This window comes from Oenanthe melanoleuca, chromosome 17 (genome assembly GCF_029582105.1).
Source record: "Oenanthe melanoleuca isolate GR-GAL-2019-014 chromosome 17, OMel1.0, whole genome shotgun sequence".
In the NCBI taxonomy this organism is placed as follows: domain Eukaryota; kingdom Metazoa; phylum Chordata; class Aves; order Passeriformes; family Muscicapidae; genus Oenanthe; species Oenanthe melanoleuca.
Window position 1 is genome coordinate 8963001 of NC_079350.1, and position 6000 is coordinate 8969000.

Consider the following 6000-nt stretch of genomic DNA (forward strand, 5'->3'; position numbering starts at 1 on the left):
CCCATATCCCATATCCCACATCCCACATCCCATATCCCATATCCCATATCCCATATCCCACATCCCATATCCCATGTCCCATATCCCATATCCCACATCCCATATCCCATATCCCACATCCCATATCCCATGTCCCACGTCCCATGCCACCCCGGTGCCCGTCCCCGTGCCCGTGCCGTGCTCCCCCGTGCCCGCTCTGGTGTCGCCGCCCCACGCCCCGTGCCACGCGGTGCCCACGCCGGTGCCAATGTCGCCAGTCTGTCGCACCCTCCGCAGGCTGCACCGAGCCGATCCCGGCTCCCTGCCAAGGCCTGGCTGGCGGCCACCAGTTATCCCAGTGCCGACCAGCAGAGGGAAATGATGGTCCTCGGCAGCCTCCCTCCTCCTCCTCCTCCTCCTCCCGCGCCCTCCATCCGCCGGGGTGAGGGTGACACCCTGCCCTGTGCTGCCTGCCACAGCCCCTGGCACCGGCCTGGGGGCTTTGCGGATCCCCAGGAGCCCCTCAGTCAGTGTCACCCCTCTGCCCAGAGCTCCGTGTGTGGGATGGAGCTGATGGATCCTGCCCAGAGCTCCATGTCCAGGCTGGAACTGATGGATCCTGCTCAGAGCTCCGTGTGCTGGAGCTGATGGATCCTGCTCAGACCTCCATGTCCAGCCTGGAGCTGATGGATCCTGCCCAGAGCTCCGTGTCCAGCCTGGAGCTGATGGATCCTGCCCAGAGCTCCATGTCCAGGCTGGAACTGATGGATCCTGTCCAGAGCTCCATGTCCAGCCTGGAACTGATGCATCCTGCTCAGAGTTCCATATCTGGGCTGGAACTGATCGATCCTGCCCAGAGCTCCATGTGTGGAATGGAGCTGATGGATCCTGCCCAGAGCTCCGTGTCCAGCCTGGAGCTGGGGCTGGAGCTGATGGATCCTGCTCAGAGCTCCGTGTCCAGCCTGGAGCTGGGGCTGGAGCTGATGGATCCTGCTCAGAGCTCCCTGTGCTGGAGCTGATGGATCCTGCTCAGAGCTCCCTGTGCTGGAGCTGATGGATCCTGCCCAGAGCTCCATGTCCAGCCTGGAACTGATGGATCCTGCCCAGAGCTCCATGTCCAGCCTGGAACTGATGGATCCTGCCCAGAGCTCTGTGCCTGGGCTGGAACTGGGCTGAAACTGGAGCTGGGGCTGAGCTGGGGCTGGAGCTGGGGCTCGGCTGGAGCTGGGGCTGAGCTGAGCTGGTGGATCCACCCCTGACTCAGCAGAAGCCGGTCGAGGCAGCCCTGATTCAGCAGGGTTTAATCGCTGCTATCTGGGAGCGCAGCGCTGGAGTCAGCAGCGGGACGGAGGGTGGGTGCCGCAGCCCGCGGGCACGGCAGTGATGCTAGCGGGGCTGGGCACCGCTGCCCTCGCCTTTATCAGCACTGGAAAGCTTTATTGCTGCAATTACCCTGCTGTTAATTGCACCAAGAGCAGTCCTGGCGAAGGCCAGCAGCTCCCGGCGCAGGTGAAGGGCACCTTCACCCCGTCCCTGCCGGGTGCTTCTCCCTCCAGCCCAGCCTGGGGCCAGCTCAGAGACCCGGGCACAGCCTAGAGGTGACCCAGAGCCTCAGAGGTGACCCCAGGTGGGTTTCACCGTGCATGGGGACCTGAGCACAGTGCGAGGGACGCCCCGACCTCCCCCCGGCTGCATCTCCTGCCCTCAAACCCCGCCCGGCTCTTCCCCCACCGCGATCGGGTTTCCCGGTGATCTGGCGAGGTGGAAACAGATCCTTGTGCCAGGGTCATCGAGAGTGGAAGGAAAACTCCACTGATTGCTCCTGGTGTCGCTGAGAGGGAAATAAACACTTACTGGGCGGGAGGCTTCATCCCGCGGTGCTCAGGGCTGCAGGAATCCAGCAGCACGCTGGCAGTGGTTGGGAACAGCCTGTTCTGGACCTCTGCAGGTGCATCCAGCACCTCTGCTGCTGAGAGGGCAGGCTTTGCACTGGTAATGGCTGCGTGGAAAAGCCAACGGGAGCGAGGTGGGAAGAGCCTCCCCACAGGCACCAAATCCAGAGGGATCAGCTGAGGGGCAGGAGGGCAGGGAGCTGAGCACACAGCCCCTGTCAGGCTCGGTTTGACTGCTGTGAGCAGAAAAAAATAGCCAAAATAACCACTTTTTTTTTTTTTTTTTTTTTAAATGCTTTGTCAGGGCCGTAGATTGTGGCATCAGGATCATCCAGGGGAAATCCTGGGAGGGTGAAGGACAGGTACGGAACACTCTGCTCATCATGATGGACTAATGCACTGAAGGCTTTGAAGGCTTTAACAATCTGTGAACTATCTCACCTCGCTGTGGCCATCTCCACCATTCCAGGAGCTGCCTGAAATCACGAGAGTGTTTATTCTCCTCAGCTGTATTCATAGGGAAATCCTTCATTTCCAAGCTGGGATAGATAATTCATCAGCTCGTGGCAGATAAGCATTATTTCCATCTGTTCAGTGAGATGTAATTAGCTGGCTTGATTAGACTTTATCAAGCTGCAATTCTGTACAACTCCAACACTGCCCAGCCTCTGATGGGAGGGATGTCTGGGCTGGGTCCCTCGGAGCCCCAGCACGTGGGACAGGCAGGGGACAGGGTGTGGCAAAGCCATTTGAGCATCATTTGTGCTGCTGGAACGGGTGGTTTGCTTTCCTGAATCCAGGAGCTTTACCTGGAGCCTTTGCAGAGGGATGTGGGGAAGCAGAGCAGGGAGCTGGGAGCTGAGCCTGTAAAGGGAAATGGATTTAAAGACATCCTCGGGAAGGATGGAGCCAGGAGGGGAGGCAGGAGGGCAGTGGGGGGCTGTGTCTGCACCCCTTGTGCTCAGCAGGATGCGCTCAGTGCCTGAACAGGGCCAGGCTGGGCTCCCAGAAACTGCAGCTGGAGAGGAAGGATAAACCATCCCCATCCCATCCCATCCCATCCCATCCCATCCCATCCCATCCCATGCCCGTCCCCATCCCATCCCATCCCCTCCCCACCCATCCCATCCCATCCCATCCCATCCCATCCCATCCCATCCCATCCCATCCCATCCCATCCCATCCCATCCCATCCCATCCCATCCCATCCCATCCCATCCCATCCCATCCCCATTCCCATCCTGCTCAAGCACCCACTGGTGTGTCAGGGATGAAGGAAACCCTGACCAGCATTGGGGACAATGCCCTGTGCACGTGGCCATGTGGGAATACACCCAAATGTGCTCAACTGCTGAGTTTTGAGCTTCCAAATGTCTCCAGTCACAATAAAGCCCTTCAAACAACTCCTTTCCTGTCCCAAGCTTTGGCAGCTGAGCCTGTCCCTGTCCCCTTTTTGGCAAAAGCTCACTGCTGTGTCACCACGTGGCACTGCCTGGCGGTGCCAGCACATCGTGCCCATGCTCAGGTGGTTTTTGGAGCCCCAAAAGCAGCCTGTGTGTCTGTGTGACAGCCTCCAGGTTCTGTTGACACGCTATTTCTGTGTGCCACAAACATCCCCTTCCTGTTTGCAAATACAATATCAATGCTGTCTGGTTTTTACCTCTTCATCCAGGTTTTAATTTTAATTTAAGAAACACACCAGTGGGCAAAAGAGGCAGCGATGACTCAGTGCTCCAGTGCTTGTGGATTAATTTTTCAAAAATAAGGATTTTAAAACACTTACTTGGTTTATTTAGTAGGACTTTGTGTGTACTGCCTAAATCCTATTCCATGCATTGCTTTTTTGGAAGGGATGAAGCTTGGTTTCTAATAATGAAGTTATTTACACGGATAGATGTTCTCATTTATTTTCAATTTGAAGGGGGTGGATGCATTTTCATCGCCTCTTAAATACCATCACCCCACTAAGACAGAATTTCAAATTAATTCACATCCAGACTCCTCAGGGATCAGTGCTGGGGAAAGTGTTTAAAAGCCTCAAGTGGAAAGATTTTCTATTGGAAATGAGATTCTGCTGCAGACAAATTTCCCACGAGAATCCCTTGATATCTGCAGCATTTTGGCCAGGCAAACAAACTGCAAACAAGCCCCGTGCTAAGGGTAAAACCTTCTTATGGGGGCATCCCAGGGGGTAAAAAAGGGAATATCCCAGCTTTGGAATGATTTTCCCACTGAAATGAGTCGGAGGGGTGAGAACAGTGTTAGGATGGGAAAGGCTGGTGCACCGTGGGCATTCCTGGGGGGACAAGGTGCTGGGACAAACGCAGGTGGCATCTGGGTGCCACTTGATGTCCTGATGGTTTTTGGCCACCTGGGGAGTGTTTGGCTTCGGCACAGCTTGGGGCACGGGCGCACCCGCATCCCTCCCTGAGGAGAATTTTTGGCTCCAGGATGGCATCCCCCTGGCACGGCGAGGGGGCAGGACCCGCCGGTGTCCCCGGGGTGGTGGCCCCGCTGCAGGGCAGGGTGTGGCGGTGGTGGCCCCGCTGCAGGGCAGGGTGTGGCGGTGGTGGCCCTGGCGGTGTCCCCGCGGTGGTGGCCCCGCTGCAGGGCACGGTGTGGCGGTGGTGGCCGCGGTGGTGGCCCCGCTGCAGGGCACGGTGTGGCGGTGGTGGCCGCGGTGTCCCCGGGGTGGTGGCACTGCTGCAGGGCAGGACCCGCCGGTGTCCCCGGGGTGGTGGCCCCGCTGCAGGGCAGGGTGTGGCGGTGGTGGCCCTGGCGGTGTCCCCGCGGTGGTGGCCCCGCTGCAGGGCACGGTGTGGCGGTGGTGGCCACAGTGTCCCCGGGGTGGTGGCCCCGCTGCAGGGCACGGTGTGGCGGTGGTGGCCACAGTGTCCCCAAGGTGGTGGCCCCGCTGCAGGGCACGGTGTGGCGGTGGTGGCCGCGGTGTCCCCGGGGTGGTGGCCCCGCTGCAGGGCACGGTGTGGCGGCGGTGGCCGCGGCCGGGGAGGGCTGTGCGCATCCTGCCGCCCCCTGCCCAGCCCCGCGGCGGCCAAGGGCAGCTATTTCAGGAGGATAAACAGGATGCCTCCGCTCCCAGCCCGGCCACTTCCAACCCTCCCTCCCACCGCTCCCGGCTAAACAAGTCCAGCCCAGGAAAAACCTCCTGGAGCCGTTTCCACGCTGGCTGCCCCACACCGAGCCAAGCCCCAGCTTCCAGGGGTCTGGAAGCATCCAGGGACCCAGAGCGAGCCCCAGGCCTGCATCCACCTCGGCGGCGACTCCCCGGAGCCGCCCTGCAGCTGGGAACAGCTTGAACTTTCTGGTCACGCCACCACGTCCTCCTTCCTCCCTCCTCCTCCTCTTCCTCCCTCGGTCACACCCCGAGCTGCTGGCGGTGCCCAGGCTCTGGGAATGAGTGAGACCTTTCGTCCCCGCGGATCGTGCCCAGGCAATGCAGCAGGATCCTGCCGGGGCTGTTTCCGCCTGTTGCGCTCGGGGAAGGAGCAGCAGCACAGCGAGAGGAAGGAGGAGCTTTTCCACCGCTTCCTCCAGCTCCGCGGCTCCAGCTGCTTCCTCCCCGGCTGGCTCCGAGGAGACTTCGCAGGATGGCTGGCACATTCCCGTTTTTAGTGTCCCGCTCTGAGTGTCCCCTCCTGCTCCCTGGCTCAGCCGGGAGGTGCCAGCCCCCATCCCGCGACAGCTCCTGGTCCCAAACCTGTGGCCGGGGCGGGTTTTAAATCACCTCCAGCGCTCCCATCCCGCTGTCCCACGGGCTGGGGAGGGCGAGGGGCCCCTGGCTGTGCCCGCTCCCCAGTTTGGCACCAAGGTCAAGGCCGGCGGCCGCGGGGCGTGGGCACAGGTAGGACGGAGCCGGGTGTGGCAGTGCCGGGCTGGAGCAGCGCGGTGCCAGCACGGAGCCGGTTTTCCCGGTGGGAGTACGGGGAGGGGGCACACAGGGCACTACCCAGCCCCCTCCTCCATCCTGCCCATCCCCCTGCGGGGTAATTAGCCGCGCTAATTGCCGGCGGGGGTCACTCGCAGCCTCTCCTCGAGGCCGGGGGCGGTGCGGGAGGAGTGGCCGGGGGGGCCCGTGGGGCGCCGCGCTGCCGGGCCGCCCCGAGCGCTG